The sequence below is a fragment of the Bufo gargarizans genome, chromosome 3 (genome assembly GCF_014858855.1).
Source record: "Bufo gargarizans isolate SCDJY-AF-19 chromosome 3, ASM1485885v1, whole genome shotgun sequence".
Taxonomy (NCBI): domain Eukaryota; kingdom Metazoa; phylum Chordata; class Amphibia; order Anura; family Bufonidae; genus Bufo; species Bufo gargarizans.
In genome coordinates this window covers 70,214,197-70,238,656 of record NC_058082.1, presented here as the reverse complement: position 1 = coordinate 70,238,656, position 24,460 = coordinate 70,214,197, and positions in this window count along the sequence as shown.

Below are 24,460 nucleotides of genomic sequence, written 5' to 3'. Positions count from 1 at the left end.
ACTTTGAAGAACCTAGAATATGACAAATTTTCAGTTGTTTCACACTTTTTTGTTATGTATATAATTCCACATGTGTTAATTCATAGTTTTGATGCCTTCAGTGTGAATCTACAATTTTCATAATCATGAAAATAAAGAAAACTCTTTAAATGAGAAGGTGTGTCCAAACTTTTGGTCTGTACTGTAAATATATATATATATATATATATATATATACACAGTATATATATATATATATACATTGCCTTTCCCAAAAAAAAGTCACCACCTGGATTTAACTAAGCAAATTGTTATGAGCCTCCTATTGGATAATTACTGCATGGGTGATTATCTTTTAGCTGGCAACAAGTATTATTTAACCTAAACTGGTACAATGAGTTGCTTCTCATTTCTTAAACAGCCATGTCGAAAGACACATCTTGTGGTCATGGAAAAGATGTTAGTCTGTTTGAGAAGGGTCAAATCATTGGCATGCATCAAGCAGAGAAAACATCTAAGGAGATTGCAGAAACTACTAAAATTGGGTTAAGAACGGTCCAACACATTATTAAAAACTTGAAGGAGAGTCGGGATCCATCATATTCGAGGAAGAAATGTGGCTGTAAAAAAATCCTGAATGATTGTGATTGGGGATCACTTAAACGTTTGGTGAAATCAAATCGAAGAATAACAACAGTAGAACTCAGGGCTATGTTTAATAGTGAAAGTAAGAGCATTTTCACACACAAAATGCGAAGGGAACTCAAGGGATTGGGACTGAACATCTGTGTAGCCATAAGAAAACCACTAATCAGTGAGGCAAACCAGAAAAAAAGGTTTCAATTTGCGCGGGAGTTTAAAGATTGGACCCTCTTCCAGAGTGATGGGCGCATCAGGGTAAGAAGAGAGGCAGATTAAGTGATGCATCCATCATGCCTAGTGCCTACTGTACAAGCCTGTGGGGGCAGTGCTACGATCTGGGGTTGCTGCAGTTGGTCAGGTCTAGGCTCAGCAACAGTATGTGCTCCAAGAATGAGGACGGGCATATTCCAAGATGACAATCCCAGGATTCATCGGGCTCAAATTGTGAAAGAGTGGTTCAGGGAGCATGAGACATCATTTTCACACATGGATTAACCATCACAGAGCACAGACCTTAATCCCATTGAGAATCTTTTTTTTTTTTTTTTTTTTGGAAGCGACTTTTTTTGGGACAGGCAGTATATAGAAAATACACCCCAAACTGTTTGCATTAGTTGACAAATTTACCCAAAAAGCAAGATGAATGGAAGTATGTACTTTTATTTATTTAAAATAAATACACCCCAAATCTTGTTGTATCAGACTGCAAATTCACCCCAGAAGCAGGGATGAATGGACGTACCTTTATATATTTAAAATAAATACCCCCCAAAACTGGTTGTATCAGAATGAAAATTCACTCCAGAAGACAGTAAGAATGGAAGTATACATATATATACAAAATACACCCCAAAACACTTGAGGTTGCCTTTTCTTTTCTTTTCTTTCCTTTTTGTTCCTTTTCCGTTTTTTGGTAATTTTGTTTTTTGATTCAAGTCTTTAGTCAGAACAAATGTCAGACATTTACAATAGAATTGATATGACTACTTTATGATAATAAAGTGAGCCTGACTATTCTTTTTAGATTATTTTATTCAGGTTATGTGTAATTTGCAGAACTAGGACCCTCCCCTATTGTGTTGTGTTTGTGTTGTCTTCCCTAATTGTAATTGCTATTATTGTTGCTAAACATCAATCTTCCCTTCTACCTGAGAAGTTGTTCTATCTTATGCTTGGAGACAAGGCCGGTGTCAGCACCCGGCATACCCGGGGTCACAGAGGACTTTATTACTATGGAGGGGGCACAGAGGACTTTATTACTATGGAGGGGGCACATAGGACTTTATTACTATGGAGGGGGCACAGAGGTCTTTATTACTATGGAGGGGGCACAGAGGGCATTTCTACTATGGAGGGGGCACAATGGGGATTTCTACTATGAAGGGGGCACAATGAGGATTATTACTATGAAGAGGGCACAGTGGGGATTATTACTGTGAAGAGGGCAGAATGGGAATTATTACTGTGAAGGGGGCGCAATGGGGATTATTACTGTGAAGGGGCACAGATAGGGCATTACAAATGTGAAAGGGGCACAGAGAGGCTATAATTACTGTGAGAGGGCACAATGTGGGCATAACTACTGTGAGGGGGCACACATCTGTACAAAACTACTATGAAGGTTGTACAATGAGGGCAATACTACAGTGATGGGGTACAAGTATTGGGGGAAGGGGGTCCGGGAAAGCACCCGCCCCGAGTGCCAAACATCGTAGGCACGCCACTGAGGCAGGGAACTATTTGCTTCCCACTCTACCATTGAGCCACCAGCGCTCCACAGCAGCAGCACGATGTCCTCACACATCGTCCTGCCGATCTGTGTAGGAGGAGGAGCGGGGCAGGCTGGGAATCAGCCTCTGCTCCTCCTACACAGCAGTGTGATGTGTCACAGTATCCTGCTGCTGCTGGTGGGGAGCGCAGATCATGGGAGGAGCCAGGTGACTGAGGCAAGGAGTATTTATTGTTTTTCTTTTTTTCACTTCCTGTGAAGGGGGCACATCTGGGCATAACCACTGTGAAGGGGGCACTGGGCACATATCTTGGCATAGCCACCGTAAGAGGGCACATATCTTGTCATATCTACTATGAAGGGGGCACACATTTTGGCATATCAACTGTGAGGGGACATCTATTTTGGGATATCTACTGTGAAGGGCGCACATATCTTGGTATATGTACTGTGAGGGGCACATATCTTGGCATATGTACTGTGAGGGGGCACATATCTTGGTATATGTACTGTGAGGGGGCACATATCTTGGCATATCTACTGTGAGGGGGAACATATTTTGGGATATCTACTGTGAAGGGAGCACATACCTTTTCATATCTACTGTGAGGGGGCACATATCTTGGCATATCTACTATGAATGGGGCATATCTTGGTATATCTACTGTGAGGGGGGCACATATCTTAGCATATGTACTGTGAGGGGGCACATATCTGTAAGTAGACCTGAGGGACTGAAACAATGGGTAGAGAATACGCACACAAGGACTGATTCACATATATCCGCTCTGTAGCATGCTCTGTGTAAGGTATTTCATCTATAATACATGCAGTTTCATTGCTGTAAGCGCTGTGCAAAATGCCACAAATGGGGCCACTGAGACTTTATCATGAACCTGGAGCCGGCCCTGCTTGGAGATGGTTTGCCTTGCATTGATGACTTACTTGTACTATCACATTTTTATTTTCTGTGTGACTATATAAATAAAAATGTTTGATTTACCCTAAATACACCCCAAAACTGGTTTTATCAGACCATACTTTCAGTAAAGAAGCAAGGAGGAATGGAAGTAGTTATATATCAACTAAATACACCCCAAAACTGGTTGTATCAGACCACACTTTCAACCCATTAACAGAAGCTAGGATTACTGGAATTACTGTTTTAAAAAATACTAACAACCTAAAATCTGTAGTAATAGATTGCGTTTAGTAACCCCAATTAGTGCAACAATGTGTAATAGAATAGCTCATATTACCCAGGCTTTACACTCTCCTATTGGTCCCTGCTCTCTCCCTACAGTGGGGATAATGCCTCCCTATCCTTTCCCTACACTATGAACAATCTTTCCCTGAACAGCTCAATAGTTTTTTTTTGTGAATAAAGTCTTTTCTAAACACTCTCCCTAGTGCCTGTAACGTCTCTCCCTGCATTAAGTTCACTGTAAAATGGTGGAGACTGGGCAGGAGGAGGCTTTTTATAGGACTGTGACATAATAGGGGCTGGCTATCTGCTGATTGGCTGTCTGCATGGCATTATGGGTGCTCCATCATTCCCTGGCTTCTTACTTTTACTTTGTAACATGTGCAGAAGCTATTTTAGAAAAAATTTGATTCGTTACCACGATGCGCGAGAAAATTCAACTTCAGGACAAATCAATTTTTTTCTAAAATTCGGATAGAATTCCACTTCGTCAACTTTGATAGAGATGTGTGAATATCTTTATTTCATGTAACTAGATAGATTTTTTTTATGTAGTTGCCTTAAGCTGCTTGTTCCTTATCTCAACTGCTCCCCCCCCCCCCATTGCTTCAAGTTGTCTATTTTTCCAACACTGAAGTGAGAATGGAGGGGGATTGAAGCTGCAATAGTCCCCTCACTTCTCCCACAGAATGATTTTTAGACTGTAGAAGAATGTTTGAGCCAATTTAGCTAGATGCATACACATATATTATTCACTGCCTATAGAAAAGCACCTCCTTGAAGTGTCACATATGACGTATGTAGTATTGATGTTAGTAAGACCACCATTATAACATGGCACTCACCCACAGGTGTTTACATTAGTTCACATACCAAAGTTTGTAAGATAGTGCACACTACGCAGACTCCAAGTGTTATCTCCTTTCTTTTTATTTCTTTTTCCTTAGCCAATGAAATAAGAAGGCATGAACCTCAGAGGGGGGACACCCCCCTCTGAAGATGTAAAACGGCTTTACTTATTCTAATAAAAAAAGAGATTACATTGACCAGCTTTGTGTCAGTGTGTGTCCCTCCACGCTTGGATATTAACTCCTTGAGGGTACCTTGATTTGGTGACCCAGGGTGTATCTTAAATGCTATAATTAAAGCAACTTCAACAGTTGGCTTCAGAACGTGGGGTCCCAGATGAAGGGAGCATCAACAGCTGACACATAGGGGCCCTAGGACCTGACAAACAGCAGAAAGGAGATGACGAGAAAGGTAAGAAAACCCATTTATTTTACCTGCCTCTCTGCTATTCAGTTCGTCACATCATGGTGGCTTAGTCTGCTGGAATGCTGAAAGTCTGGGACCATAGTCTTAATTGATAGATCATGCTGGTGTGTATATGTGTTTATGTGCGTCAGTATTGTCTGAGGAGTGAATTGAGCACAGACGGTTAAAACCACAGACAAAGGGAGGGGACAGTGACCTCCTGGTTTGGCCTCGAGGGTGTTGATACACCAACGAGGGACGCAAATTATTCCACTTGACCCGTGGGAAGAGGTGCGAAGGACGTCCGCCTGACCGCGGGAAGAGATCCGGAGGAACTCTGACTGACCTGTACCAGGAGAGGTGCGGTGACCGTCTGCCTGACCCGTCCAGGAAGACGTGCGGAGCCGCCTGACCCCCCAAGGGGGAAGACGTGCGGAGAGGAGTCCTGGCTGACTATTCAGATTGAGCCAACCAGAGAGGAGGGTAAATCCTTTGTTTGTGGAGGAAAGAGTTAACAGCTCACTCCTCTGTTTTGTGTGTCAGTCTGAAACATTGCTGTTGAAATGGGCCAGACTTATGAAAAAGGAGAATATACAGCCCCCAGCTAGTAGCCAGGAAAGAGGGGAATAGATATGTGAAAAACTATAAGAAGTTGATGAACATTACAGGATGTGATATTAATTGAGAACTGAATGTTAAAATGTGGGAAAAAAAAGATGTACATGTGTACTGTGGGACAAGATGAGCCACCACCCTAAAATGGCGCTCAAGAAAGGTTTCGCAGCAGCCCATTGAAAAGTGCCCTCCCCCAATCTGTAGTGTCTGCGGACAAACAAAATCTCAAAGTCTCAGGAAAGTTGGATGGCTCCTTGAAAGATAAGAGTCATGGAGGAGGGGGGCTAATTTCTATCCCCCTGCTTTAACAGAGAAGCATATAGTCTGCTAGGCAAACATTACTTAGATAAGAGATGCAGGCAATGAAAAGAGAAAAAATAATAATTTCTATGAGAAGTGGGGAGGGAATATACTGTGCGGTGTAAGTAATGTAATGTGTGTGATAATCTTTTATAAGACGAAGGTGAAGATTGCCTAATAATTTTCTTTCTTCTTTCCCGAGTAGTTTACCCTTAACAAAAATTATTGTATGATTATAACTTTATGCCGTCTTGTTATAAGATTTTGATTAATCACAGATTGAAGACCAGAAGACGTTGGAAAGCATGTCAGAACAACAACAGAGATCATCAGCAATTCTGGGTGTGGTGTGTCTGTTTCCAGGAAAGCTGTGTCTGTGCTGCAAGTTTTATGATGAAACAAAGTAAACTGTATAGCTGGTTTGAAGGCCATAGATCAGGGATGCTCAACCTGCGGCCCTCCAGCTGTTGTAAAACTACAACTCCCACCATGCCCTTCTGTAGGCTGATAGCTGTAGGCTGTCCGGGAATTATGGGTTTTGTAGTTTTGCAACAGCTGGAGGGCCACAGGTTGAGCATGCATGCCATAGATTATTCAGTGGAATGTGAATGGGTGTGGCTTTGAGTTGTAGTAGAGCTGAGTATGTGTGAAGTGAAGGCAGATGAATGCTTAGCAGAGCTGTGTGTGCAATCCGTACGTCATGTATAAGAGCGTGGTTATGAGCCGTTCGTGAAAATGAATAAATGAAAATGTGAAGGAGTATGGAGTACTATATTTGTTTTTATAATATGCGCATTGGGGAATTTTTTTTGTTTTTCTTGGAAGATTTTTGTTTTTTATTGTTGACAAAAGTTTTAATTGAGCCCTACATTTTTTTTAAATCGAAGTCCATGAAACATTTCCTATGGGCCCTTCATGTGTTCATGTCTGTATTGTCAGACCTGGTCATTTAAACATTTGAAGTTACGTGCTATATGTTAAATGTTTGTGCTAACATCAGAGATCTGTTATCATGAACAGCTAAGGTAATACTGACGGACAGAGGGAGGATCACGCTGTCTGACTGGAAGGGGTGGACTTAGACTACTTAGAGGGGAGGGAGGAGGATAGGGTGGACGTCACAGACATCGACAGCCCTTGTGCCCACCCCCTAGTTGCAAGACACCCCCCATGAAAGATGAGAAGTCCTGGGTTTTAGTCTATTAAATTCCACAATAGGGAAAGCTGGGTACTTCTGTAAACCTATATGCAGAGTAACATCAAACAGCATTGGTGGTTCAGTGGTGCCAACCACTGGTAGTGTTCCTAGGTGTCATGCCCTGCTCGGACGGTGTGCGGAGGTCTGTCAGATTGGCAGCACGTGTCTAACCTTTTTGTTTGTTTTGGAATCATGCTGGATCCGCCTTCCTTCAGGTGCTCTGGGTGGGGTCATTGGCTTAAATTGCCTTCTATCCCAGAGGGCCGTGCGGGTTATAGTATTCATTCTGGTCTTGGATTCAGGAAGGAAGGATTGTCTGTTCCAGCTCAGATAAGTTTCATTTCTGTTTGTTGTTTGCGGTCTATGCTATTTGTGTGTCTTCTGCCCCTTCTCCCCTTTCACCATCTCAGGGATTCTAGGGTGTTTGCAGCCCAGGCACGAGGACACTTCTTACCTACTATCAAGGTCTGAAAGTGGGCTTAGCAGCATAGGGAGAGAAGTCAGGGATGTGCTAGGAGGTGACCTGTCCCCAGCATCTAGCCTAGACACTTGTGTATTTGGTTGTTTGTGTATCTGAGTTCCTGTCCGCCGTGACACTCGGGCATTGCCTCAGCCCTGATGCCAAACGTCTCATTGAAGTGATGAAAAAGTAAGTTTGCCACCCTATAGTGGTCCTGGTAGTTGAACCTGCAGAGGTTGTGGGACCCAGAGCCCAGAAGAGAGAGAGTTGTGCTGTGTGTGGTACCCCTCGTCCACACCACACAAGAGGATTGTATTCTGTGTTGAACATGCCCGGATCATTGTCCGTCCCCATATTTTTGTCATGAGAACAACACAAAGACAGGTGAGGGGGAAAAGTTAGACCAAGATTAGGAAACAGGCAATTCAGTATTGGCTGTGCTTTTAAACATTTTAGCAGATTTAAGTCCGGTCCCAATTATATCCCTCACTCTGGGTGATACAGAAGTAGTCCCATTTTTGATTGATACTGGTGCAGCCAGTTAGGGCATTTAAACTTTTCTTCCAGATCCAGAGGAAGAGGCTCACGACTGTTTGCAGATGATGTCACAAGAGACAACGGGATGTGGTAAATCAGCCATTAGGTAATTCAGATCATTCATGTGCTCTTTGTGGATGGATCGAGGTATGGCCAGGATGGTGACTAAACATGACACTCTTGAAAAAAAACAAAAAAACAAAAAATAGAACATAGTCCTTACCACCACACATGTCTGCTGAAGAAGTAGAGCTAAAAACTCTAAAAATGGCTTGCAGATATACAGAGGAAAAAAAAACTAACAAAAAAAAACAGCATCATGTACTCTGATTCTAGGTATGCCTTTGGGATGGCCCATGACTATGGGCCCATTTGGAAAGGCAGAGAATTCCTGACTGCTTCAGGTAAACCCATTGAAAATGGGAAAGCAGTGAGGTCTCTGACGGAAGCCCTCATGTCACTAACTTGAGTGGCGGTGATAACAACAAAAGGCCACTGTAAAAAAGACTCGGAGGAGGCAAAGGGAAAAGCCATGGCAGATTAGGCGGCAAAATGGCTGCCAAATTGGCATACCCCTGCCTTAAGTGACCACAGTTCAGGTACCTGAAATAACTCCTCTTGTCTCCTGGAAGTTCTTAAGACCTTACAGAACCAGGTGGGGAAGGAGAAAAGGGACTGGAGGATGGAAAAAGGGGGGCTACAAATGAGGAAGGCCTAATACAGTTCCAAGGGAGACTCTTGCTTCCCAGGTCCCTCTACCTAACGATAGCACAGGCAACCTATGGAGTGGTCCACCAGGCAAAAACTGCTATGTATGATTTATTACATAGCGCATGATATGCCCCAGAGTTTAGCACTGTACCAGTTAGATTTACTCAAGGATGTATGATTTGTGCCCAGAACAACCTGGGCAAGGTGGTTAAGGTCCCCCAAGAAACACACGTCTTGCCCTTTGTATCTGATTTAACGCTTGCAGACTACCTTTACCTACTACCCAAGGTGGGCATGCATGAGTATGTATTGGTGTGTGATGACTTGTTTTTCAGGATGGCCAGAAGCATACCCAAAGAAGCAAAAAAGATTATGGCCGAAGTTGCATGCAGGTATGGGGTACCTGAGACCATTGAAATTAACAGGTGTTCACTTCACAGGTGAAGTAATGCAAGAGATAATGAAGGTTTTGGGTGTGGAACAGGCCTTACATGCTTCGTACCATCCACAAAGCCGTGGTAGGGTAGGGAAAAAGGAACTGAATGGGACACTAAAGTTAAAGATTCAAAAAGTTATGAACAGAGTGCCTGCTAGTAGCCCTCTTTTCAGTAAGGTATACCCCTAACAGTTATACAGTCCTTAGTCCCTATAAGGTCCTTTTCGGGTCAGCCCCAGGATAGGATTACATTTCGCACAGCAGCTCCAGATGCAACATAGTTGTCTGACAGATTATGTGATCAGTTTGCACAAGCATTTGATTAAAATATATTCTTGAGTTTTTGCTTCACATCAAGATCTTGATAAAAGTACCAGGAACCCACCCACTTGTGTCTGGAGATTGGGTGGTAGTAGAAAGACACGTTAGAAAAGTCCTCAAACCCTGGTTTGATGGTCCATTCCGAGTGTTGCTGACCACAAACACAGTGAAGCTCAAAAGAAAGCATAATTGGAGTCATTTCAAGAAATAGTTTTTCTGGAGACTTGAAAGGATGAGGTTTCTTGTTCCCCCTTGTGTGACTGCTGATCCTGACTCAAAAGAATATGGATTTTAAATGAGATAGTAAAAATAGGTTTCTGGGCTGCGAAAAAGTTGTGCAAAGGAAGAACAAAGTTGTTACAGTCTGATACTTCTAGCCCAGTGACCCATTGATAGTATTGCCCAAAGATTCTCAGGATTAATATTTCTTATGTTCTCAATAGTCAATAGGCACAAGGGCTTGAGAATTGATATCATCATCGTTGTTTTAGTTTTGCTTGTACTAATTATCTACTGTGTTATTCCCTGTGTAGCGAAATTGTTCAGAAAGGCCGTACCAGAGATGATGATGGGGGAATTGTATGAATACTTAGATCCAGGAATATCAGAAGCACTGATGACCTCCAGTCTCACCTATATGAAGTCAGCATAAATTAGGGAAAGATCATCTGACTTCCCTGTGCTCAAATCCAGTGTCATGGGAGGCTATTCATTAGGAATAAGCTTGTCATGGAAGCTGGTGAAGAGGATGTCAGAGCATTGGGACAGATATTTAGGTTTAGGGAAAGAATGATATTCAAGGGGGGACTGATAGAGATGTGTGAATATCTTCCTTTTATGTAACTAGATTGATTTTCTTATGTAGTTTTCTTATGTAGTAGCTGTTTGTTCCTTATCTCAACTGTCTCTCCCCCCCCCTTTGCTTCAAGCTGTCTATTTTTCCAACACTGAAGCGAGAACGGAGGGGAATTGAAGCTGCAATAGGCACCTCCTTGAAGTGTCACATATGACGTATGTAGTATTTATGTTAGTAAGACTGCCATTATAACATGGCCCTCACCCACAGGTGTTTATATTAGTTCACATACCAAAGTTTGTAAGATAGTGCACACTGCACAGACTCCAAGTGTTATCTCCTTTCTTCTTATCTCTTTTTCCTTCTTAGACAATGAAATAAGAAGGCACGACCCTGAGAGGAGGACGCCCACCCTCTGAAGATGTAAAATGGCTTTACTCATTGTAATAAAAAAAAGAGATTGCCTTGACCAGCTTTGTGTCATCCTGTCTCTCCACGCGTGGATATTGACCACTTGAGGGTACCTTTAATTAAAGCAACTTCAACAACTTTGATTCGCTCATCCCTAAATATCACCTCCACAGAGCCCTGCTATCAATATCATTGAGTCTGTCTTGGATTACTTGAAGAGACAGAAGGATTTGAGCAAGTCTACATCCACAGAAGATCTGTGGTTAGTTCTCCAAGATGTTCAGAACAACCTCCCTGCTGAGTTTAGGGATGCTAATTGATGCTGTTTTAAATGGCTGGTCATACAAATTATTGATCGGCTTTAGAGTACTCTTTTGTTCATTCATTTTGCATTTTATTAATGTATAAAAGGAAACTATTAACAATTTTTTTCCACACATGCCTAAAACTTTTGCATAGTACTATCTATCTATTTATCTATCTATCTATCTATCTATCTATCTATCTATCTATCTATCTATCTCATATATATCTAGCTATCTACAGTATCTAGCTTCATGCCAAAGTTTCCTCATAATTAGTACAATATTTTATAGATCTTGCTCTTAATTGTTTTGTCAATCTATTATGCCTCATGCACACAAACATATTTTCTTTCCATGTCCGTTCCGTTTTTTTGCGGACCGTATGTGGAACCATTGATTGTGCATTCCGTTTCCGTATGTCCGTATTTCCGTTCCGTAAAAAAATAGAACATGTTCTATTATTGTATGCATTACGAACAAGGATAGGACTGTTCTATTAGGGGCCAGCTATTCCGTTCCGCAAAACACGGAATGCATATAGATGTCATCCATATTTTTTGTGTATCCGTTTTTTGTGGACCCCAAAATACATACGGTAGTGTGCATGAGGCCTTAGCCTGATAAAACCATTAAAAAAAAGAGGTGTGTCTTAAATGGGTTGTCCATCTTTTACAGTTTTAAGCGATGACTTATCCCCAGGATAGGCAATCACTAGCTGATCAGGGCGGTTGCGGCACCTCACAACCCTGCTGATCAGCTGTCTGACTATTTCATTGTGTTTAAGCATAGGCATTTTCTACCTGAGGCAAATGCTTGTCATAATGCGTGTTTCCCTAGTGATATAAATTATAATTCTAAATTCTCTACACTTCCTAGAGTGAAAGCCTCTAAATTACTATAAGACACGGGTCCCAAGGTTATGGTTGGATTATTTACTTTAGAAAGTAAAAAATAAATGTTAAGGTCAAATAGAAGAATAAATGTTCCTTTGGGAATGAATGCTATAAGCCTTATGGTGTCACTGTTTAACAGCTCTTGTTCTCACTGGAATGAAAAACTAGGAAAATTACTATTTAAACATGAAATACACCATACATCATGGAATATGATTGTTAGTGTAAATATTAAGACATATAAAATATATAAAACTATTTTTTGCATATTTATCATAATTTATGTCAATCCTTTAATAAAAGAACAACATAATACATCTGAAAGTCAACAGAGGCTAAGTGAATCATAAAGATAGTGATTTATGTTCTATTTTTATGTCCGTTTTAAAAAGAATATTAAAGTGAAAGGCAATGGAGGCTGCGCAGCAACATGCTTCCATCTGCAGTTATATTATGTACAACTAGGAAAAAATATTAACATTATGTGTGTATATAAAATGTTTGTGTACGTTGAGAGCTAAGCCACAGCTTCCTGGTTTGTAAGCTTAATATGAAATAAGAGAGGATGTCCTGAAAGACTGTTTCGGAAAATGTAGCTGATTGTCAAGATAATAAAGTAGCAAGTATTACATTGCATTTACATTATGTAATATTGTGTAAAAAGAGTATGTTGTATGCTTGGTTAATAGGGGTTGTCAACTCTTTCCTCTACACAATGGATGAAGCTGAGTAGTTGAGGGCCTGTCCTGACAATAGGTCATCAATATCAAACTCCTGGACAACCCCTTTGAATTTTAGAGTTTAGAGAAAATAGGCAATGTTGCCATGTGACCAACCTATAAGAAAAAACTCACATATAATGTATAGATTACACTGGGGTCTAGTATAATATACTGAGCCAACCCAAAAACAGAACCAATAACCTCAAAGAAAAGTGGGAGACACACATATAAAATATATGTAATTTATTGAGACTAGGGATGAGCGAACCCGAACTGTATAGTTCGGGTTCGTACCGAATTTTGGGGTGTCCGTGACATGGACCCGAACCCGGACATTTTCGTAAAAGTTCGGGTTCGGTGTTCGTCGCTTTCTTGGCGCTTTTTGAAAGGCTGCAAAGCAGCTAATCAACAAGCGTCATACTACTTGCCCCAAGAGGCCGTCACAGCCATGCCTACTATTGGCATGGCTGTGATTGGCCAGAGCACCATGTGACCCAGCCTCTATTTAAGCTGGAGTCACGTAGCGCCGCACGTCACTCTGCTCTGATCAGCATAGGGAGAGGTTGCAGCCACGACGTTAGGGCGAGATTAGGCAGTGATTAACTCCTCCAAAGGACTTCATTCAGAGATCGATCTGCAGCTGTGGATGATTGAACTGCTGCTATTGAATTGCTCACTGTTTTTAGGCTGCCCAGAGCGTTTTTCGGTCACTTTTTTCTGGGGTGATCGGCGGCCATTTTGTGTCTTGTGGTGTGCCAGCACAAGCTGCCACCAAGTGCATTTAACCCTCAATGGTGTGGTTGTTTTTTGGCTAAATCCTACATCAGGGTGAAGCTGTCACACCAAGTGCATTTAACCAGCAATAGTCTGGTTATTTTTTGGCCATATACTACATCAGGGGCAAGCTGAGCCTGTCACCAAGTGCATTTAACCCTCAATGGTGTGGTTGTTTTTTGGCTAAATCCTACATCAGGGTGAAGCTGTCACACCAAGTGCATTTAACCAGCAATAGTCTGTTTATTTTTTGGCCATATACTACATCAGGGGCAAGCTGTCACCAAGTGCATTTGACCCTCAATGGTGTGGTTGTTTTTTGGCTAAATCCTACATCAGGATGAAGCTGTCACACCAAGTGCATTTAACCAGCAATAGTCTGTTTATTTTTTGGCCATATACTACATCAGGGGCAAGCTGCGCCTGTCACCAAGTGCATTTAACCCTCAGTAGTGTGGTTGGTCAAGCTGTCACACCAAGTGCATTTAACCATCAATAGTGTGGTTATTTTTTGGCCATATCCCAGTCTAATTCTGTCAGTAAACGTATACCTGTCACCCAGCGCCTAAATACTAGGCCTCAAGTTTATATCCAGCTAAATCTGTCATTACTGGTGTGGCTGGTCAAGTTATTTAGTGTCCGTCAAAGCACAGTTTTTGTTCTGGGTTGAAATACAATTCCCAATTTAGCAATTTCCTAATTTAGTGGTTTCTGCTGTATCAGGCCTACTTTAAATTTATCCCTAAAAGGGTATATCAGATTCAAGGTGCACATAGGGTCATTCTGAATAACTTCACACACACGCTACTGTGCATTTCCAAGTCTAATTCTGTCAGTAAACCTATACCTGTCACCCAGCGCCTAAATACTAGGCCTCAAGTTTATATCCAGCTAAATCTGTCGTTACTGGTGTGGCTGGTCAAGTTATTTAGTGTCCGTCAAAGCACAGTTTTTGTTCTGGGTTGAAATACAATTCCCAATTTAGCAATTTCCTAATTTAGTGGTTTCTGCTGTATCAGGCCTACTTTAAATTTATCCCTAAAAGGGTATATCAGATTCAAGGTGCAGATAGGGTCATTCTGAATAATTTCACACACACGCTACTGTGCTTTTCCAAGTCTAATTCTGTCAGTAAACCTATACCTGTCACCCAGCGCCTAAATACTAGGCCTCAAGTTTATATCCAGCTAAATCTGTCGTTACTGGTGTGGCTGGTCAAGTTATTTAGTGTCCGTCAAAGCACAGTTTTTGTTCTGGGTTGAAATACAATTCCCAATTTAGCAATTTCCTAATTTAGTGGTTTCTGCTGTATCAGGCCTACTTTAAATTTATCCCTAAAAGGGTATATCAGATTCAAGGTGCACATAGGGTCATTCTGAATAATTTCACACACACGCTACTGTGCTTTTCCAAGTCTAATTCTGTCAGTAAACCTATACCTGTCACCCAGCGCCTAAATACTAGGCCTCAAGTTTATATCCAGCTAAATCTGTCATTACTGGTGTGGCTGGTCAAGTTATTTAGTGTCCGTCAAAGCACAGTTTTTGTTCTGGGTTGAAATACAATTCCCAATTTAGCAATTTCCTAATTTAGTGGTTTCTGCTGTATCAGGCCTACTTTAAATTTATCCCTAAAAGGGTATATCAGATTCAAGGTGCACAGAGGGTCATTCTGAATAACTTCACACACACGCTACTGTGCATTTCCAAGTCTAATTCTGTCAGTAAACCTATACCTGTCACCCAGCGCCTAAAGAATAGGCCTCAAATTTATAGTCAGCTAAATCTGTCGTTACTGGTGTGGCTGGTCAAGTTATTTAGTGTCCGTCAAAGCACAGTTTTTGTTCTGGGTTGAAATACAATTCCCAATTTAGCAATTTCCTAATTTAGTGGTTTCTGCTGTATCAGGCCTACTTTAAATTTATCCCTAAAAGGGTATATCAGATTCAAGGTGCAGATAGGGTCATTCTGAATAACTTCACACACACGCTATTGTGCATTTCCAAGTCTAATTCTGTCAGTAAACCTATACCTGTCACCCAGCGCCTAAATACTAGGCCTCAAGTTTATATCCAGCTAAATCTGTCGTTACTGGTGTGGCTGGTCAAGTTATTTAGTGTCCGTCAAAGCACAGTTTTTGTTCTGGGTTGAAATACAATTCCCAATTTAGAAATTTCCTAATTTAGTGGTTTCTGCTGTATCAGGCCTACTTTAAACTTATCCTTAAAAGGGTATATCAGATTTAAGGTGCACATAGGGTCATTCTGAATAACTTTACACACACGCTACTGTGCATTTCCAAGTCTAATTCTGTCAGTAAACCTATACCTGTCACCCAGCGCCTAAAGAATAGGCCTCAAATTTATAGTCAGCTAAATCTGTCGTTATTGGTGTGGCTGGTCAAGTTGATTAGTGTCCGTCAAGGCACAGTTTTTGTTCTGGGTTGAAATACAATTCCCAATTTAGCAATTTCCTAATTTAGTGGTTTCTGCTGTATCAGAGCTATTTTAAATCTATCCCTAAAAGGGTATATAAGATTCAAGGTGCACATAGGGTCTTTCTGAATAACTTCACACACACACGCTACTGTGCATTTCCAAGTCGAATTCTGTCAGTAAACCTATACCTGTCACCCAGCGCCTAAATACTAGGCCTCAAGTTTATATCCAGCTAAATCTGTCGTTACTGCTGTACTGTTGTGGCTGGTCAAGTTATTTAGTGTCCGTCAAAGCACAGTTTTTGTTCTGGGTCGAAATACAATTCCCAATTTAGCAATCTCCTAATTTAGTGGTTTCTGCTGTATCAGAGCTATTTTAAATCTATCCCTAAAAGGGTATATACGATTCAAGGTGCACATAGGGTCTTTCTGAATAACTTCACACACACACGCTACTGTGCATTTCCAAGTCGAATTCTGTCAGTAAACCTATACCTGTCACCCAGCGCCTAAATACTAGGCCTCAAGTTTATATCCAGCTAAATCTGTCGTTACTGGTGTGGCTGGTCAAGTTATTTAGTGTCCGTCAAATCACAGTTTTTGTTCTGGGTTGAAATACAATTCCCAATTTAGCAATTTCCTAATTTAGTGGTTTCTGCTGTATCAGGCCTACTTTAAATTTATCCTTAAAAGGGTATATCAGATTCAAGGTGCACATAGGGTCATTCTGAATAACTTCACACACACGCTACTGTGCATTTCCAAGTCTAATTCTGTCAGTAAACCTATACCTGTCACCCAGCGCCTAAAGAATAGGCCTCAAATTTATAGTCAGCTAAATCTGTCGTTACTGGTGTGGCTGGTCAAGTTGATTAGTGTCCGTCAAGGCACAGTTTTTGTTCTGGGTTGAAATACAATTCCCAATTTAGCAATTTCCTAATTTAGTGGTTTCTGCTGTATCAGGCCTACTTTAAATTTATCCATAAAAGGGAATGTCAGATTCAAGGTGCACATAGGGTCATTCTGAATAACCTCACACACACGCTACTGTGCATTTCCAAGTCTAATTCTGTCAGTAAACCTATACCTGTCACCCAGCGCCTAAATACTAGGCCTCAAGTTTATATCCAGCTAAATCTGTCGTTACTGCTGTACTGTTGTGACTGGTCAAGTTATTTAGTGTCCGTCAAAGCACAGTTTTTGTTCTGGGTCGAAATACAATTCCCAATTTAGCAATTTCCTAATTTAGTGGTTTCTGCTGTATCAGAGCTATTTTAAATATATCCCTAAAAGGGTATATAAGATTCAAGGTGCACATAGGGTCTTTCTGAATAACTACACACACACGCTACTGTGCATTTCCAAGTTGAATTCTGTCAGTAAACCTATACCTGTCACCCAGCGCCTAAATACTAGGCCTCAAATTTATATTCAGCTAAATCTGTGGTTACTGCTGTGCCTGTATTAGTGTAATACGGTACCTAAATAGATAGCCAGATAGTGTTAGGTGTCTGTAAAAAAAGGCCTGAATTTGAATTCAATACATTGGGCCAAATAATATTTTTGTTGTTGTGGTGAACGATAACAATGAGGAAAACATCTAGTAAGGGACTCGGACGTGGACATGGTCGTGGTGGTGTTAGTGGACCCTCTGGTGCTGGGAGAGGACGTGGCCACATCCACACGTCCTAGTGTACCAACTACCTCAGGTCCCAGTAGCCGCTAGAATTTACAGTGATATATGGTGGGGCCCAATGCCGTTCTAAGGATGGTAAGGCCTGAGCAGGTACAGGCATTAGTCAATTGGGTGGCCGACAGTGGATCCAGCACGTTCACATTATCTCCCACCCAGTCTTCTGCAGAAAGCGCACAGATGGCGCCTGAAAACTAAGCCCATCAGTCTGTCACATCACCCCCATGCATACCAGGGAAACTGTCTGAGCCTCAAGTTATGCAGCAGTCTCTTATGCTGTTTGAAGACTCCGCTGGCAGGGTTTCCCAAGGGCATCCACCTAGCTCTTCCCCAGCGGTGGAAGACATAGAATGCACTGACGCACAACCACTTATGTTTCCTGATGATGAGGACATGGGAATACCACCTCAGCACGTCTCTGATGATGACGAAACACAGGTGCCAACTGCTGCGTCTTTCTGCAGTGTGCAGACTGAACAGGAGGTCAGGGAGTAAGACTGGGTCAAAGACGATGCAGGGGACGATGAGGTCCTAGACCCCACATGGAATGAAGGTCGTGCCACTGACTTTCACAGTTCAGAGGAAGAGGCATTGGTGAGACCGAGCCAACAGCGTAGCAAAAGAGGGAGCAGTGGGCAAAAGCAGAACACCCGCCGCCAAGAGACTCCGTCTGCTACTGACCGCCGCCATTTGGGACCGAGCACCCCAAAGGCAGCTTCAAGGAGTTCCCTGGCATGGCACTTCTTCAAACAATGTGCTGACGACAAGACCCGAGTGGTTTGCACGCTGTGCCATCAGAGCCTGAAGCGAGGCATTAACGTTCTGAACCTTAGCACAACCTGCATGACCAGGCACCTGCATGCAAAGCATGAACTGCAGTGGAGTAAACACCTTAAAACCAAGGAAGTCACTCAGGCTCCCCCTGCTACCTCTTCTGCTGCTGCCGCCTCGGCCTCTTCTGCTGCTGCCGCCTTGGCCTCTTCTTCTGCGCAACGCCATCTGTAGCAAGGTCCACCTAACCACAGATACGTGGACCAGTAAGCACGGCCAGGGACGCTATATCTCCCTAACTGCACACTGGGTAAATGTAGTAGCAGCTGGGCCCCAGGCGGAGAGCTGTTTGGCGCACGTCCTTCCGCCGCCAAGGATCGCAGGGCAACATTCTTTGCCTCCTGTTGCCACCTCCTCCTACTCAGCTTCCTCCTCCTCTTCATCCACCTGCTCATCCTGTCAGCCACACACCTTCACCACCAACTTCAGCACAGCCCGGGGTAAACGTCAGCAGTAGTGATGAGCGGCAGGTGCCATATTCGATTTCGACGAAATTCGCGAATATTCGATAGAATATTCGTTTTATATTCGTCGAAATCGAATATTCGTCATTATTCTTGTTATCGCGATTAATATGCGATTTAAATAATCGAATTTCGATTTTAACTTAAAGGCTACTCTCCTATTGAAATAGCAATGCGATTATTTCAAGTTATAATAATCGAATTTCGATTTTAACTTAGCACTGCTATATTCCATATTCGTTAATTCTAGCCTAATATGGAATATAGCAGTGCTAAGTTAAAAATCGAAATTCGATTATTATAACTTGAATTAATCGAATTGCGATTTTAACTTGGACCTTGTATCACAGATCTAAAGACATAATGGAGCGGTGTATACAGATATATTATAGAGCTGCATATGCAAATATATAGTCTAATATTCTAGATGTACTGAATTATAATTGTGATTCAGTACATAAATATATGAATGTATAGTTAGTCCATTGTACAGTAGTTTATTATTTTTTATTTATTCTTAACCCCATGAGCCCTATTTTTAACCCTTCCAGCCCCTCCTCGCCCGTGTGAAAGGGGCCTTAGATCCTATTGTAGCCATACTGAGAGTGGGGGGTAGGAAAGTTATTAGAGAATGTCACAATTTCAAGTAATAAGATAGTTTGCTTCCAGTCAGGCGCAGGCAGTGTAGTCAGCGATACTGAGGTATAATACTGCAATGTACACCATTAGTCGATCCTTTTGTATGTACTTGCAACCTTAATGAAGGGCGGCATTAGCATATGAATCGCGATTTGCATGTAAATACCTTCAGTGTTTAGGGGATAAGAAAGTTATTAGAGAATGTCCCAATTTCAAGTAATAAGATAGTTTGCTTCAAGTATGTCAGATACACAATCAATATTATTGCATTCATCTGGTTTTTTTTATCCTTCAAGTGTATATTGTTTTGTATCTTGATGGAGTTTTCCATATTTGTTTTTATTTATTTGTTTTTCTCTGAAGTAGTGGATACAGTGTATTTATTAACTATGTTCCTATAGTGGCTGAATGTTAATACAGTATTTATATTATATATTAAAAATTTACATATAGTATAATTAGTGTAATATTGTATAATTATTTATTCCATGATCCATATGAGGTATGGTGATTTAGATATAATGTATTGTACAGTATAATGGACATATTAAGATAAACTCTGTATTAAAAAAATAATTATACAATATTACACTAATTATACTATATGTAAATGTATATATAATATAAATATATAAAATATATTTACATATAATAAATCAATATAGCAGCTAAAATAATGACCAGCAATAAAATATAGCAATGAATAAAAAATAGCAATACATTTAAAATAGTGATAGATCCAGGAGCATACACAAACAAATAAATTAATATCCCATAAATATCATAGTTTATGTAGCAGAGTTAGATAGTGTTCCAATTCACAGAGGGGAATAAGACACTTCCATATTCTAATATAATTGTAGCAGCATAGAATAGGAGAATAGAGAATATATATATATGTATCAAAGTTCACAGCAATTTGTTGCAGTATAGACAAGGTGTCAGTAAGTTGGTAAGTAACTATCAATGTCAGCGCTTCAACCTTTTAATGGAATTTGCCATATAACAGAGACAGCAGGCAGTTAGTGAAGGACCTACAGTATTTATGGGATATTAATTTATTTGTTTGTGTATGCTCCTGGATCTATCACTTATTTATATGTATTGCTATTTTTTATTGCTGGTCATTATTTTAGCTACACGTACTCCACCAGAAGCGCAGTGAAAGGGTCTCCAGCCAGAAAATAACCTGCACTTTCAGCCTGCAGACAATACCCCCCTTCCCCTTTTGTCTACGGGCTTTCAGTGAATGGGAGGGCAGGGCATCAGTGTGTAGAAAGATAGCGTGCGATCTCATTCACAGACTGCCTGTAGGGGGAGGGGGGATGGGGTGCAACCTTATTCAGAGCCTCAGTAAAGTTCATTTGATATACATTTGCTAATATAAGCTTAAGTCCCCAGAAGTTTTTTATGTTATATTTATATCCAGTGCAGCAGTATATTGTGTATATACATAGTTCCACTACCAATCGCAATGCATGACTGCATATAAATGTAAATACTGATATTATTGATAACTAGCAATGCATTTTTTACAAATATAAAAATATATTACAAGTTATATTATAATATAAATAATAATAATTATAATATATATTTATATACGCACATATACATGTATATAAATTATTCATTTTTATTCATAAAGTAAAGTAACACCATATGCAGTAATATATATTTGTACTGTATGTATTTTTATTTATTTAATTAGGGATTAGGCTATCTTTCTATGCAAATTTTTGTCTCACTCTGCCAATTTGGCTGCGTGCAGAGCGGTAGTTATGATAGCGATATTATGTCCAAGCTCTCCCCCCCCTCCACCCTGGTGTAACAATCTGAATATACAACTGGGACATAATATCGCAATCATAACTACTGCTCTGCACACAGCCGAATCGGCAGAGCGAGACGTGGAGCAGGACACTGCGCTGCAGTATGTGCCGGTAGTATATAAGTCTTTGTCTTTGCTGTGGATAGTAGGGTTAGGAGGGGGAGGTGACTTGGATTGACAGCCTGGGGAAGTAGCCCTATGCTGGATGAAGGAGTGTGAGAGCGGAGGAATGTAATTACCTAGTTGAAATCGCCATGCGATTACTTCGAGTTATATTAATCGCATGGCGATTTCAACTTGGTTGGCTTCAATGGCTTGGTAGAATTAACGAATATGACGAATATATTCGCTATATTCCACAAAACGAAGATAACGAATGTATTCGTCATATTCCACAAAACGAAGATAACGAAGTATTCTGCATCTTCGTTTTAGCTACCTATTCATCAACTTCGCTAATTGTAGCAATCATATAGGAAAGTTTACTATAGAGACAGCTAAGTTTAATTCGCTATGCGATTATATTACTTTGCTTTTTTTATAAATAGAATAATTATAATAATTATCAGGTATTATAACTATTCCATTTTTTATTTTTTTTTAAAAAGCAGTCATATAATCGCATAGCGAATTAAACTTAGCTGTCTCTATAGTAAACTTTCCTATATGATTGCTAGAATTAGCGAAGTTGATGAATAGGTAGCTAAAACGAAGATGGAGAATATTTCGTTATCTTCGTTTTGTGGAATATAACGAATACATTCGCCATATTCGTTTTGTGGAATATAACGAATATATTCGTCATATTCGCTAATTCTACCAAGCCAACCATAGTAAACCAGGTCCAAGTTGAAATCGCAATTCGATTAATTCAAGTTATAATAATCGAATTTCGATTTTAACTTAGCACTGCTATATTCCATATTAGGCTAGAATGAACGAATATGGAATATAGCAGTGCTAAGTTAAAATCGAAATTCGATTATTATAACTTGAAATAATCGAATTGCGATTTCAACGTAATTCTCAAATCCGACAGTACATTCTAGTATATGGAGACGTTCCCATGGTGATGGGGACGCTCCATGAGCACGCAAGTCGGCAGAAGCGGCAACGGGCACTGACTGGAGCAGCCAGGAAGCCAGGAATCCAAAGGACAGGTAAGAACAACTTTAAGGAAGTGGGAAAGAAAAAAATATATAAAAAAAAAAAAAAAAAAAAAGAATATTCGAAATATCAAATTTATATCACTATATTCGAAATATTCGCGAATTAGCGAAGTGCCGATATTCGCGAAAAAAATTTGATATTCGAATATTCGCGCTCAACACTAGTCAGCAGGCCATTCTGAAACTCATATGTTTGGGGGACAAGCCCCACACCGCACAGGAGTTGTGGCGTGGTATAGAACAACAGACCGACGAATGGTTGCTGCCGGTGAGCCTCAAGCCCGGCCTGGTGGTGTGCGATAATGGGCGAAATCTCGTTGCAGCTCTGGGACTAGCCGGTTTGACGCACATCCCTTGCCTGGCGCATGTGCTGAATTTGGTGGTGCAGAAGTTCTTTCACAACTACCCCGACATGTCAGAGCTGCTGCATAAAGTGCGGGCCGTCTGTTCGCGCTTCTAGCGTTCACATCCTGCCGCTGCTCGCCTGTCTGCGCTACAGCGTAACTTCGGCCTTCCCGCTCACCGCCTCATATGCGACGTGCCCACCAGGTGGAACTCCACCTTGCACATGCTGGACAGACTGTGCGAGCAGCAGCAGGCCATAGTGGAGTTTCAGCTGCAGCACGCACGGGCCAGTCGCACTGCGGAACAGCACTACTTTACCACCAATGACTGGGCCTCCATGCGAGACCTGTGTGCCCTGTTGCGCTGTTTCGAGTACTCCACCAACATGGCCAGTGGCGATGACACCGTTATCAGCGTTACAATACCACTTCTATGTCTCCTTGAGAAAACACTTAGGGCGATGATGGAAGAGGAGGTGGCCCAGGAGGAGGAGGAGGAGGAGGAGGAGGAAGAGGGGTCATTTTTAGCACTTTCAGGCCAGTCTCTTCGAAGTGACTCAGAGGGAGGTTTTTTGCAACAGCAGAGGCCAGGTACAAATGTGGCCAGCCAGGGCCCACTACTGGAGGACAAGGAGGACGAGGAGGAGGTGGAGGAGGATGAGGATGAAGCATGGTCACAGCGGGGTGGCACCCAACGCAGCTCGGGCCCATTACTGGTGCGTGGCTGGGGGGAAAGGCAGGACGATGACGATACGCCTCTCACAGAGGACAGCTTGTCCTTACCCCTGGGCAGCCTGGCACACATGAGCGACTACATGCTGCAGTGCCTGCGCAACGACAGCAGAGTTGCCCACATTTTAACGTGTGCGGACTACTGGGTTGCCACCCTGCTGGATCCACGGTACAAAGACAATGTGCCCACCTTACTTCCTGCACTGGCGCGTGATAGGAAGACGCGCGAGTACAAGCGCACGTTGGTAGACGCGCTACTGAGAGCATTCCCAAATGTCACAGGGGAACAAGTGGAAGCCCAAGGCCAAGGCAGAGGAGGAGCAAGAGGTCACCAAGGCAGCTGTGTCACGGCCAGCTCCTCTGAGGGCAGGGTTAGCATGGCAGAGATGTGGAAAAGTTTTGTCAACACGCCACAGCTAACTGCACCACCACCTGATACGCAACGTGTTAGCAGGAGGCAACATTTCACTAACATGGTGGAACAGTACGTGTGCACACCCCTCCACGTACTGACTGATGGTTCGGCCCCATTCAACTTCTGGGTCTCTAAATTGTCCACGTGGCCAGAGCTAGCCTTTTATGCCTTGGAGGTGCTGGCCTGCCCGGCGGCAAGCGTTTTGTCTGAACGTGTATTCAGCATGGCAGGGGGCGTCATTACAGACAAACGCAGCCGCCTGTCTACAGCCAATGTGGACAAGCTGACGTTCATAAAAATGAACCAGGCATGGATCCCACAGGACCTGTCCATCCCTTGTGCAGATTAGACATTAACTACCTCCCCTTAACCATATATTATTGTACTCCAGGGCACTGCCTCATTCAATCCTATTTTTATTTTCATTTTACCATTATATTGCGAGGCTACCCAAAGTTGAATGAACCTCTCCTCTGTCTGGGTGCCGGGGCCTAAATATATGCCAATGGACTGTTCCAATGTTGGGTGACGTGAAGCCTGATTCTCTGCTATGACATGCAGACTAATTCTCTGCTGACATGAAGCCAGATTCTCTGTTACGGGACCTCTCTCCTCTGCC